We start from the raw sequence: 14,334 nt of genomic DNA on the forward strand, positions 1-14,334 counted from the left end.
TTTTCATGTAAATATTATACCATGTCAATTTCGAAAGAAATCACATTATTTGACAATGATATTATTCATAATTCTTTATAAGATAAAATCTTTAGAATATTACATAAGTAATAAGATAATAACTATCATATTATATATCTTGCTTTTGGGTGACCAATTGGTAGGGATGGCATTAAATTTTTCATTTTTTCTAAAGCCAAAGTAGTTGAGATTGAAGAATGGTGGCGCTTCAAGTCAACCATCTCTACAGATTCAATGCAATACATGTATTGTGGTGGCACGACAAGGACATGGCATTTACGGCCAGCTCAAGAACAGTACATTCGTGTAACAAGGTGGAGATTTAATCATTTGCTTCTCTACACTAAGGAGGTTGGTGGGAAGATTAGAGGAACTAGTTGTATAAGGTTGGGTGATATGAGTTGTTAAAGACCCGCAACAATGGTGAGAAAGTGCAGTCATCCCAAGAGAGGAGGCGAAAGAAGAGGTCGACTACCTCTTCCTCCTTGGCATGGCCACGGAGCAGAGCGGTTCGATGAGGATCTCCCAATATGTTATTGACGCTTGGTAACAGACGTGGAACCTCAGGAGTTGGGTAATACTAGAGACAACTTGTGGGCATTATGAAATCTATTGGGTTGTCACCTCCGAGACGAAGAAGATGTAGCGATGATGGTTGAAGGTCAGGTCATGGACCTCAACTTCCTCCTAGTTCATGCTCGCGCAGTGTTGAGAGCCATCGTTAGAGCTTAGGGTTTATAACTCCCACCCCCTCCTTCGCCTCCAAAATCGTTCCACATTGTTGATAACTTTGTCTCTGATAACCCTATGGACTCTATAATGCAAGAAACCAAACCCCCCAATCCCCGGAAGCCCAAATCCATCGAGTAAGAGAAGTCTCGTTATTGAATGGCCTCAGCAACTAAGCAGTGTTGGGGAGAAAACACTAGAGGAGTCGGGACCTTCAAGCAACAAGGGAGCATAACCAATGATCAATGGCCAAGGCGCAGCAACCAATTTGTAGCTAGAGGTGCACCCTCAGTAGGATGATGACACTTACTATGGCTTGATGTTAGTGGATTGGGAGTGTCCTCCTTAGCTGAAGGAAGGCGAGGAAAACCGCAAGTAGATCTTGACACAGCACATATCACAAATGAGAATCAAGAAATGATTCCTTTATTATTGTTATTATTTTTTTGTTCCTCTGCTTTTTGATGACACAAATAGTTTCGAAAACATTATGGGAGGCCATGTGGTTTCCCTCACATGGGCAGATAGTCCTACCTGCAATAGTTCTAGGCTAGCTAGTCTTTTTTGTTTTTTTGCCCAAGCCAGACATCATTTAGCAGAGACATTTTATGGCTATAAATTAAGTAAATTTTCTATAAGGCAATGAAATCTAACTTAAAAAAGCATCACATTATAAGGTAATAAGATAATAACATCATATTATATAACATAATAACATAAGATCATTTATTTTATTAATATTATATAAAATATAATTGCGTCGAGAGGCACTTTACAACGCAATATAGGGGGGATGTGTAAGCATAAATGTTTGTAAAATTTAAAACTTAACATTTATATGTGGGCTCAATCAAAAAAATAAAACATGTAACATATATAATGTTATATAAATATTATGTGTTTATCAATATCAATACAATCATTGTTTTGATCATCAAAATTTCTTTGAAAAATCAAAGAGTAGAAAAAGTGAAGAAAAATCAAATGGTTGAAGAAATGAAATATAACGGAAGTTTCAAAATAATTTGTTTATTGGCTTCTCCTTCAGAAAAGCAAAGAAACGACCATAAACATTTGGATATCATCATCTCATGTCTCTACCAAATAGGAAGAAGGGAATTGGAATCCCACTATTTATCAACTCTACGGAAACTTGTATTTTTTTAACCTTAGTTGAGTTGTTTTGTTTCGTTCAATCATGGAATTCCACAATATAATTGAAACTTACATTTTTTTTACCTTAGTTGAGTTGTTTTGTTTCGTTCAAGCCTAGAATTCCACTTCACTCTAGATAATAATAATAATAAAGTTTGTTATCTTTCATTTATTTTAATGTCTTTTACAAATTAATAATATAATTGAAATTTACATTTTTTTAACCTTAGTTGAGTTGTTTCGTTTCGTTAAAGCCTGGAATTCCACTTCACCCTAGATAAATATTCTCTACTATCTTTCATTTTATTTAAGGTCTTATGCAAATTAATAATAGATTTTTTGGTGCAAATGTGGAACTCACAAAGCATCGAGGGTCAATATTCTATACAATAGTGTATTTAAAGTACATTAAAAGTTACTGAAAATCCAATAAGAATTATAGAATTGTTCCAATTTATATACAACTTATGTGGATTTCAAGAAATGAGAATTCTTGCCATTGCATATCAGCAGCATCATGTTAAAGTACATATCTGCATACAGGGAGAAATGTTTGCATTAACAACACTCCTTGACTCTGGTGCTGATGTGAATATATTGAACAAGAAATTCATTCCAGCTAAATACTGGATTTCTGCAAAAAGGAAAGTTGTTGGTCTGGGTAACAAGACACTTAACTATGAGGTTCCAAAAGCTTCCATCTGCTTTGATAATCATTGCATAAATCTATCATTTGCAGTAGCAGAAATACCAGTCGATTGCATTCTGGGAAATATCTTCCTAGCAGCAGTTGAGCCTCATGGATCAACCAGATTAAAAGGAAATCAAGCTGGTTATTTCATTTCTGTTCCTACATCAAAAGGAACAACAAGAAGGATTGAGATGCCTTATATCTCAAATCCTAGAGTTTCTACTATGATCCAGACTGTCCAAGATTTGGACAAAGCCGAAGCAAAATTGACAGATCTGAAATCTACATTGAAGGTAGAAGAACAGTTGAAGGTTCCTCAAGTCAAAAGAAAGATTGAGGAAATAAAGAAGCAGATAGAAGAAGAATGTTGCTCAGAAGAGCCGAATGCCTTATGGCATAGAAAACAGCACACAGTCCAATTACCTTACAAAGAAGGATATACAGGCAAGCCCTGTAAAAGTCGAGCTATTCCTATGAACAAGGAATATAGGGACTTGTGTGAGAAAGAGATCAAACAGCTACTGGATCGAAAACTCATCAGAGAATCTGACAGTCCATGGAACTGTTATGGATTCTATGTCAATAAAAGAGCAGAGCAAATTAGAGGAATTCCACGTTTAGTAATAAATTTTAAACCTCTAAATTCTGTTCTTGCAGACGACACTTATCCTATCCCTCACAAAGGAGATTTAATGGGAAGGATAGCAGGAGCAAAAATATTCTCCAAATTTGATCTGAAAGCTGGATTTTGGCAAGTAGCCATCTCTGAAGAAGATAAATTCAAAACTGCTTTCAGTATTCCTGCAGGCCACTATGAGTGGAATGTCATGCCTTTTGGGCTGAAGAATGCTCCGTCTAAATTTCAAAAGGTAATGGACAAAATCTTTAAGCCTTATTTTGATTGGCTTATAGTTTATATTGACGATATTCTAATTTTCTCTAAGAATATCCAAGACCATTTCAAGCATATTCATACATTTGTACAGTTGGTGAAAAAGAAATGGTTTAGTTATGACTTTCGAATAAGTGCCCACACTTCTTCGTCATTCTTCCATTCCTCCCTTGCTTCGTTTATCCAATCTGGTTGGATAATAGAAATGGCGCACAACAATGCTTCCACATCCTCATCCTTTCTTGAGAGTGCATTTGCCACCACATTTTGCTTCCCTTTTTTGTAGATGATTTCAAAGTCATAACCCAACATCTTTGTGACCCACTTTTGTTGCTCTTCAGAGGATAATCTTTGTTGTAAAAAGTATTTAATGCTATCATGATCCGTTTTTACCTTGAAGTGTCTACCCATTAGGTAGGGTCGCCATTTCTTAAGTGCATGGAGTATTGCCAACATTTCCTTCTCATAAATAGCTTTGCTTAAAAACTTTCCCTTGATTGGACGAATTTCAAAAGCAATGGGTCTTTCATCTTGCATTAAAACAACACCAATTCCATTTCTTGAAGCATCACATTCCACAATAAAGGTTTTGTGAAGTCCAGTGTAGCTAAGACCGGTGCTTGGCACATTGCCTCTTTAAGATGTTCAAAGGCCTTTGTTGCTTCCGGAGTCCATGAAAATGCATCTTTCTTCAATAATGTTGTTAGAGGTGCTGCTATTCTCCCATAATTCTTAACAAACTTGCGATAATACCCTGTCAACCCGAGAAATACTCGCAGATGCTTTATGGATGTGGGGATTTTCCATTCCTTAATGGCTTTAATTTTGCTAGGGTCTACCTTAACTCCTTCATGAGATACAATATGACCCAAATATTCCACCTCCTGGACTCCAAAGAAACATTTGGATCTTTTTGCATATAATTGTTTCTCCTTCAATAGTTGTAGCACCTTGGCAATATGTTCAACATGATCCTTCCAAGACTTGTTGTAGATTAGTATATCATCAAAAAATACTAACACAAATTTTCTAAGGAATGGTTTGAAAATTGAATTCATCAAACCTTGAAATGTTGAAGGTGCATTGATAAGGCCAAAAGGCATGACCAAAAATTCATAATGACCCTCATGAGTTCTAAATGCTGTTTTCGGAATGTCTTCAGTCTTCATTCTAATTTGATGATATCCTGAACGAAGATCCAACTTGGTGAAGTAAATTGATCCATGCAATTCATCCAGTAATTCATCAATGACAGGAATGGGGAACTTATCTTTAATAGTGAGCTTGTTGAGCTCCCTATAATCCGGACACATGCGCCATGATCCGTCCTTCTTGTGCACCAATACTACTGGAGCAGAGAAAGAACTTTGACTCGGTTGAATTATACCAGCCTCTAGCATTTCTGTAACCATACGTTCAATTTCACTCTTTTGGACATAGGGACATCTGTACGGCCTGATGTTTGGAGGAACACTTCCTGGAATCAGATGAATAGCATGATCATGATCACGCATAGGTGGGAGACCTTTGGGAGTCTCAAATACCTTGGAATGATTGTCCAGGACTTTTTGGATATCTGGAGAAATAGATGATTCCGATGTGGAAACATCTAGCGAGCATAATTGTGCAATTACACCTCTTTGCTCCTTTTTTAGAAGCTTTGTCATACTATTAGAGCTGATTATCTTCCCTGGTTTCCCTGCAATACCCCTTAATTCAACTTCCTTTCCTTCCGTAGAAAATTTGATGAAAAGTTCTTGAAAATTAAAAGCTATTATACCCAGGGATTGTAGCCATTGGACTCCTAGTACAACATCAGCACCTCCCATTGGAATGGAAAGCATTGGGCTAGTCAATACATATTCTCCCATGGATAGCTTGATATTATGGCACTTTCCAGAGCAATTTATTGTTCCTCCATTTGCAATCATCACTTGACACTCTGGTGCTGGATATAGGAAGCAATTCAATTCTTTTGCTACCTTACAATGAATAAAATTGTGGGTGCTTCCTGAATCAATCAACACTATTACCTTTTTCTTCTTGATATGTCCTTCTATCTTGATGGTTTGAGGAGTGGTAATTCTCGCCAATGCATTACAAGATATGGTCAGATTTAATTGTTCTTCATTTAGGCTTTGTTCCTGGAGTATATCCTCTTCTTTTGACCTTTCTTGCTCCTTTTCTTCTTCCTCTTCACAATCTATGTAGAGTAATTTCTTCTCAGCACACTTATGACCTTTAGTGTATTTGCTATCACAACTGTAACAAAGCCCTTTTGCTCTTTTTTCTTCCAATTGTTGTGGTGTCAACCTTATAGGTTGTGGAAGACTAGGGGCAACAACACTTCCGTCTTTATAGTTGTGAGTGGTATGCTTCCTGGTTGCCATAATTTTGCTTTCCATTTTTCTTGCTAACCTGAATGCCTTCTCTAATGAATCAGGTTCCCATAAGCGAACATCATGTTGGATATTATCCTTTAAAGACCCTATGAACACATCAATCCTATGCTCCTCTGGAATATCTTTTACCCTTATGTTCAATTTTTTGAACTCCTCAATGTGCTCCATTATTGAACCCTTTTGTTTGAGACTTATCAATTGGCTAAAAAAAGTGTTGCTTTTTGTATCTTCATAATGTGCTATCAATTCTTCCGTAAAAATTTCCCAAGTGATAAATGGTTTACGAGAGCAAAGCCATTGATACCATACAAACTGATTTGGTTCCAAATATAAAGTTGCCATACGTACCTTTTGTGTGTTTTGCACATTATTGAGATCGAAGAATTGCTCCATATGTAATATCCATGTGGCAGGATCCTTGCCATCAAACTTCCTCATATCGATTTTTGCAATATGGTGAGTTTTCGATCCAACATTAGCGTGTATGGAATCATGATTAACATTTCTTTTGTTCTCGTCATGAGTTTCCTTTAGTACCCTTTCACCCTTAGGAACCATTTGTTGTAGCAACTTATTCATATTTATCTTCAATTCGTCCATGTCTGTCTTCAAATCTATCTTCAAATCATCCATCTTAGCTTCTACGCCTTTCTTTAAACAGTCCATCTTAGCTTCTACACCTTTATTTAAACCATCCATCTTAGCTTCTACACCTTTATTTAAACCATCCATCTTAGCTTCTGTTCCTTTTTGTGCAAGGGACAGTTGTTGCACTTGGTCTTGTAATTTTGATATATCATGTTGCATTTCTTCCTCTTCTTCATGAGTCATGCTAGAGCTTTCAGGTTCCTTACTAGGTGTTTGCATTTTCTTTCCTCAGGGCATCAGTTACCGATAATAATGCTCTACTATGCCCTTTGAATTCCTTCAAAATAAATTTTCAAACCAGGCTTAAGCAAAAATTTAAGAAAATCTACACACCTTTTTTCACTTTGTAGGAGCTCGATATTGCCTCTGATGTATCTCTGTACTTTCCAAACATCTAGTTCTGAATTTGTGAGCTGTAGTAGCCCTCTGTGTCCTCTTTCCAATGCCACACGTCTGACCCAAATTGGATTCTCCAAGGAAGAGTTATGTGAAATCTCCCACAGTGACTTGCTTATAGACTAGTTTAGTAGAGCGAACTTGTACGACGTACCACGAGTCACTGTTTCGACCTTTGGATCTGAAACATGCATACAAGAAACTACAGTCCGTTCTCTTTCTGTACCTTCTTACGAAATTTCAATCCGATCCCCAGAGAGAAAGTTATGACGATTTTCCCCAGGTCACCTGTTTTGAATGTAATTCAGGAGTCTGCAAAAAGACCAACTTCCTCAGATCATATCTCCGCAAATATCGCGCGAAAAGCTCTGAAATTTGGAACCCAAGGTTCAGCGCAATTTCTTCTCAAATGGGTTTTTTTAAGACTTCTGAAACGTCACAAAAAAAAAATAAAAAAAAAAATAAAAATAAAAAAATAAATATATATATATATATAGCGAAAATTCCACGATGACCTGTTTGGAGCAGCGAAACCCTAGAATCCAAAGCTCTGATACCAAATGTTATGAAACCAGCTCAAGAAAAGATAGAAAAGGTAGATCAATGCCTTAGAATTCAGCCTCTTCGAGGGGGCAACCTCCTTTACATTACATAAATGAACAATTCTTTGATGATTCAAATGACAAAACCTCCTTTCTATATATAGGAGTCTAAGGAGTCACAATATAATCTAGCCGACCTAACAATAATAATATAAAGCCCAAAAATAACAATAGAGGGATTCTATGGGGCATAGTAATAACAATATGGGGGCAATAGGGGCACAACAATATTAATAAGGGGTATAACTACAATAGTAATGGGGTAGTCACTAGTATTATAGGGACCCAACAAAGTTTTTCAAACTTCTATCAGATTTCTTGGCCATAATATCTTTAATGGCCAAATCACTCTGCAAAAACATGCACTTGAGTTTGCTGATAAGTTCCTAGATGTCATCACTGACAAAACTCAACTCCAAAGGTTTTTGGGTTGTTTAAATTATGTCAGTAACTTCTATCAGGACTGTGCAACTGACAGAAGCATACTCAATCAGCGACTCAGAAAGGATCCACCCCAGTGGTCAGATGTACATACCAAAGTTGTCCAGAACATCAAGGCGAAGGTAAAAACTCTTCCAATTTTATATGTATCTGATGACAATTCATTCAAAATTGTAGAGACAGATGCCAGCAACATAGGATGGGGAGGTATCCTGAAACAAAGAAAAGATGGCGCTGAACAAATTGTCCAGTTTGCATCAGGCACCTGGAATCCTACTGAACAAAAATATTCCACAATTGAGAAAGAGGTAAAAGCTGTGTGGAATTGTATCAGTAAATTTGATATCCATTTGGTAAACAAAAAGTTTCTTCTTAGAACAGATGCCTCGGCTTTAAGCAAAGTTTTAACTAAAGATATCAAGAAACCAGGAGAGGCTAAATTTGCTAGATGGCAAGCTCTCTTTGCCAATTTTGACTTTGAGGTTGAGCATATCAAAGGCACAAAAAATTGTTTACCAGACTTTCTCAGCAGAGAATTTATCCAGCATCAAGAACATCTCATGGTTATTGTTACAGAATGGGACCAAAGTCAGAAACAGGAAGTTCTGAGAACAATACCAGATAACCAGGATTGGGAAGAATACAGAAATAATTGGAAGCCAACTTGGTAGTTAAGAAATACCAAAGTATTAGATGCAAATTTGCAAGCTCATACAGATATTTTGCATCTTGTACCAGAAAGGAAAGTGTACCCAAAAGGAAGCAGATGGATACACGACATGATCTATACAAAAGCCAAAACAGATGCCCTATATGCAGAAGATGCCCTCAAAAGAGATTTTCATGATATCACATGTATCTGGTCACATGGAGGAATCCGCCGTGGGATCTATGAAAAATATTTCTGTATAAATCGTACTAGAAATCTTGCATGGCCCATGCCTACACAAACTGCAGCTTTATGGCCAGGAGGAGATCCCAAATTAATCTTTCCTGATACAGTATACGACTTTGCAGCCTACAAACAGTTATGGTGGGATCTATTGAATGTAGATGACAAAGAAGAAACCCATTATACTAAATTAAAATTTAGTACAACTGGGATAATGCAAAGAAACCAGCAATGTGACTGGTTACAAAAGTGGTGGGCCGACTACAGAGTTAACAGAACAACAATGGATCCACTATATCATGAATCTCATTGTCAAATGCATTGTGACATCTGCTTTGAGTACAAAATTGGAGATTGCTTCCATATGCCATATAAAATTGTCAATGAAATGATGGCAAGAGAATGGTCACCTTTCCATGATGAAAACAAGACTTTAAAAGAATACATGTCCAGACATTATGAATGGCTTGTATTAACTAAAGTAAAACATCAAATCATTTTAAGGAAACCCATGATTGTTAGGTGAATTTTTACCAAAGCATGGGATGAACTACTTTATAAAAAGCATAGATTCCCTGAAATTACTGTATTCTGATGGTTCTCGTGGGCTTATCCAATAAAAGAATCCAACAATGTAATCATGAGGTCCAGTCACAAGGACTCAATTGTGGCCAACTTTTCTCGTGGGCTTTGCTGTACAAAAGCATCCACTATGTATTTTATGCAGTTAGCATATTTTCTGTAGGATTTACTTTTCCGGACTTGGAATCTTTGTGCGGATGTCACCTCAGTGTTACCCGAAAGCAATGATTTTGTCCCTTTGTAAGATGCCCAACAGTAATGTTTGTCCCCTCTCTTTTCCTATAAAAAGAGGGTAAGGCTCATGAATGAGGCATTCGGAGTTGGAGTGATAGAGTTTTAGAGTCTTAGAGTCTTAGAGATCTGAGAAGCTTGCATATCAGTGTGCTCGGCACTGGTGAGAACCTAAAGTGGCCAGATGTATCAGAGTTCTTAGTGAGTTTGTTTACGAGTCTATAAATTCTTAGACAGAGCCTATATGTTGCCAGGAAGCCTTCGGTAATGTTTACGCCTAAGTGACAAGCAAAAGTCCGATAAATGCAACAATAGTCTATCTCTGAAAAGAATACTCTCTGTAATCTGAATCTTTTTTCTGATAAATAATATGAGAAGACATTTCCGCATTTGAATACCTGTGTGTTATTTTCAAAAGTCTGCTGTGTAGTAGTTGTCTCATTATCTTCACTCGAAGTTCACTGAAAGTTCATCAGAGGTTCACCAAAGGTTTGAAGGGACGCCAGACCGTTGAAAGGCGAGGAAGCCGTGTGTAAGGTCGCAGAGCGTGAAAAAACCAAGTAGGTTCGCACTAAGTTCACGTTGGGTTCACCAGAGGTCGATAAGTGAAGGCAAGCGAAGAGATACAACAAGGCCAAGACAGCAGAGCGCGCGCTACTGTAGCAGCACTGTAGCAAGCTTCGTTGAAGCCCCTGTTTAAAATTGTAGCAAGCTTCGTTGAAGCCTCTGTTTCTAATAATATATGTGGATAGGTATTATTTTTTCAATATTATTTGTTATTTATTTTATCTTATCATGTTCTTATTTGTTATTTGATAATTTATATGGTAATTTTATAATTGTATTATGTAAATGTGAAAAGGTCAATATCAATTTAAATGTGCAAGGTATTAATATTTGAACTTCCATCTATTAATATAAAAAATAAAAACATATAATGTATATAATGTAAATTTAAGATGTAATTAATTACGCTAAAATTAAGATGTAAGATAAGAGTTAAGATGTAACTTTTAATTACTTTGGAATTAAAAAGGGTTTGGTTTTAATTATTTGTGTAAATTTAGTTATGTTAAGAGGTGTTTTACAATTTAGTATAGAGAAATGTTCATGTTAAATCAATAGATTTTAAATTAAACCAGCCTAGATCCATCTTAACCCCAGATCTATCAAGCCCCGAGAGGGATAAAATCTCTCAAGTTGCAAACCTTTCCTCAAGTTTTGTAGGCAAAAAAGAGGTTAATATTTGCAACAAATTAGATGTTTATGTTTGCAAACCTCTTTGTTGCACCTCCAGAGATTTGATCCCTCTCGGCACTTGATAAATCTGGGGTTAAGATGGATCTAGTCTAGTTTTAAATCATTTATTTCAATTATAATTATTTAACTTATTTTTGTTAAAAGAAAAAAGCTAAAAAAATTATAACGAGAGTTCTGTGCAGCAAATGTCCCTAGGGTTTGAAAATATGGCAAGCTAAAATCAAAATCAAAATTTAAGATTGCAAAAATTAGTTGACTTTATCTTTAACAATCGCTTATCAAAACCCTGCATGAATACTAAACCCATCATCATAATATGTTCATATTAAATAGCTTGTTTGGAATGACCTTGAGTCGAATCATTAGTTCTGTCGAAGATTTGCATTTTTTCACTATAATCAATCGAGCATTCAAAATTTATATTAAAGTTGCTTGGAACCTACTGAAATGAAAAATTTAGAGTATCTATGATCTTTGGCTTGAAAAAATATATTTTACTATATGTTGGGCAGTTTCGAATGACATCTGTATTGCTAGGTTTGAATATAACAATTAAGATGTGTCAATCATCATAGACTGTAATGCTTTCAACTCTTTGAAAATGAAGGGAAAGATTATTTGGAAAAATTCCTATTACGTTTCTTGGGTATCACGTCATAAGTTTGACTATATCAACTTGCATTTGAATACAGACAGCTTATTAAAAATTTCATGAAGGATGTATGAAGCATCATTGTTAATTCATTGTGTTGTTGTCTTCAATATGATCAAAATGTTGACTAGCTCAAGAAGAAATTCTATATAAGCAAAAATCTAAGGTGCATTGGCTCAAAAAAAGAGAGAGAAATACAAAATTCATCCATAAATCTATACTCAACTACCAACAACAAAATCGCATAAGCCACCTCTACAATCATAACAACCAATATGTGGAAAATCACAGTGATATGACACAAATCCTCTGACATCACTTTAGTTCTCTTCTATCAGAGTCGACCCAAGATAGGTGAGAGGTCATTCAGAAGATCACCCAACACATTCCAAATTTGGTCTCAGCTGAGCAAAATGCTCATCTCCTCAAAGATATTACTTTCCAAGAAGTAAAAGAGGTCATCATGAATCTTCCTTTAGGCCCTTGTGACTTTACTATGGAATTTTTTCAATCTTGTTGGGTGATTTTGGGAAAATATGTCTAACAGGTAATGGAGGATTCAAGACGTTCAACATCCTTGTTATCGGCCTTTGATGCAACCTTTATCTCTCTCGTGCCTAAATTAGCCAAAGCCTCCGCCCCCTCTGACTTTTGCCCCATAGCCCTTTGTAGTGTCATTTACAAAATCATTTCTAAAATCATTGCAAATAGGCTTAAGCCTCTTCTCCACAATCTCATCTCCCCTTAGCAAACATGATATGTAGAAGGGAGGCAAATCCTAGATATTATCAACCTTATTCAAGAGCATGTCCACTCTCTTCGATCTTCCAAGCAATTGAGAATTATAATATAGCTTGACATGTCAAAATATTTTGACAAAGTGAACTAGCAATACATCTACCATGTTCTTAAGGCCTATGGCTTTCATGAAAAATGGATATCCTGGATGATGGCTCGTATTTCGAAAGCCTTCTTCTCAATCTTATTCAATGGATCTCCCTCCCCTACCTTCACCTCTTATAAGGGTATTAAACAAGGAGATCCTATCTCCCCATACATTTTCCTATTGGTTGTAGATGACTTAAGTCATTCCATCAAGCGCGTGCTTTCCCATCAACGTCTCCAGGGTCTCCCCCTTGGTTCTCCTCAACACCAATATGCTCATCAACAATTTGTGGACAATACACTTCTTATGGGCCATCCTTCCATCAAAGAGGCTTGAGAATTTAAAGTCATCTTAGATACCTTTGTCGTGGCATTTGGTACGAACATCAATAAGGGAAAATATCATATTTTATTTTTCAGTGCCCCCCATGTCATTCAACTTCACATCTCCCACCTCTTGGGCTTCAAGAAGAGCTCCCTTTCGTCCAAATATCTAGGGTGGCCCCTTACTTCCAATCCTCTTTGCATCTCAGCCTAGGAAGAGCTACTTCTAACATTTGAGGCAAATCACTCCAATTGGACCTTCAGGGCTTTAAACTTTGTTGGTCTCTTTATCCTTCTAAAATTGGTCTTGCAATCTATTCCTACCCACCTCCTATCTACCCTTGCTGCTCCAAAATATATTTTAATCAAGCTTCACATTCTTTAGTGTCCCTTCCTGTGGGGAGGAGCCAATGTTGAGAAAAATTGGGTCCTTGAGGCATGGGATGAATTGTGCCTCCCTAAACTTGTAGGGGGATTGGAGCTAAGAGATCCAAAAATTCAAATTCATGCCTTAAGTGCAAAAATATGGTGGTGTTGGTTGAGGAATCCTTCAACATTATGGAGCAAAATTTGGTCCAGTAAATACATGATAGGCCTCCCCTCTTATCGACTAGTTCAAATGTCTAGAAGCCCTGGTGGATCTCATATTTGGAATGCAACTTAGAATAACAAATCTCTCATACAAGATCATTGTTCTAGAAAGTACAGAATGGCGTGACCGCTCTCTTTTGGTAGGATTCCCAAAATCAATGGCCAAAGCTCTCCTCTTTGCCCAACTCCCTTCCAACTATAAATTGTCTTCAGCAAAGGGGCCTTTTTGTGGTAACTCACTACTAGGATGACCATACAATTTTCTCTCACTGCCGCCCTTGGAAAATTCATGCTCCATCTTATGCCAAATATCACTGGGATGAGCAATAGCTTCTCCAACAAGTACTTTCTAACTAGAACATTGTTGTGCAGACATATCCAGACATTTTAAGATGGGGTTATGGCCATTCAGGCGGTCTTCAATCTCAAAGAAGTTTGTATAGTTTTAACACCTATATTGTCGGATGTGCCCAAATCCATATGGAAGCATCTTTGGAAACTCAAGAATTAGCCCAAGATCACCTTCTTCCTCTAGCTACTCTTATGGGAAAATTTTGACTTTGGATAAACTTCAAAGGCGTGGCTTCTTGGGTCCCTCTATATGTATGTTGTGTTGAGTTCAAGTAGAAGATTCAAATCATATTTTTCTCAATTTTTCATTCTCTATAGTGCTATAGGAGAAGCTAATGATTGAATTTCGATGTTATAACGTCATCTCCCATTCAATTTCGGCTTTGCTAGAGAATTGGAAGGATTTTCCCTTCACAGATCCTATTCTCAACATGGCATGGCATTTAATTCCAAGCTTTATCACCTAGAACATTTGGAAGGAGCAGAATGCTTGTATTTTTAAAAATATCATCTCTTCTCTGGAGGAAGTGTGGAATCTTATTCTCTCTCAACTTCATGAGACAATTTCCTTTCTGCAATGGAGTTCTCA

Source organism: Pinus tabuliformis, chromosome 6 (genome assembly GCF_031772625.1).
Source record: "Pinus tabuliformis cultivar Carrire ecotype Pingquan chromosome 6, CPIR1, whole genome shotgun sequence".
NCBI lineage: Eukaryota > Viridiplantae > Streptophyta > Pinopsida > Pinales > Pinaceae > Pinus > Pinus tabuliformis.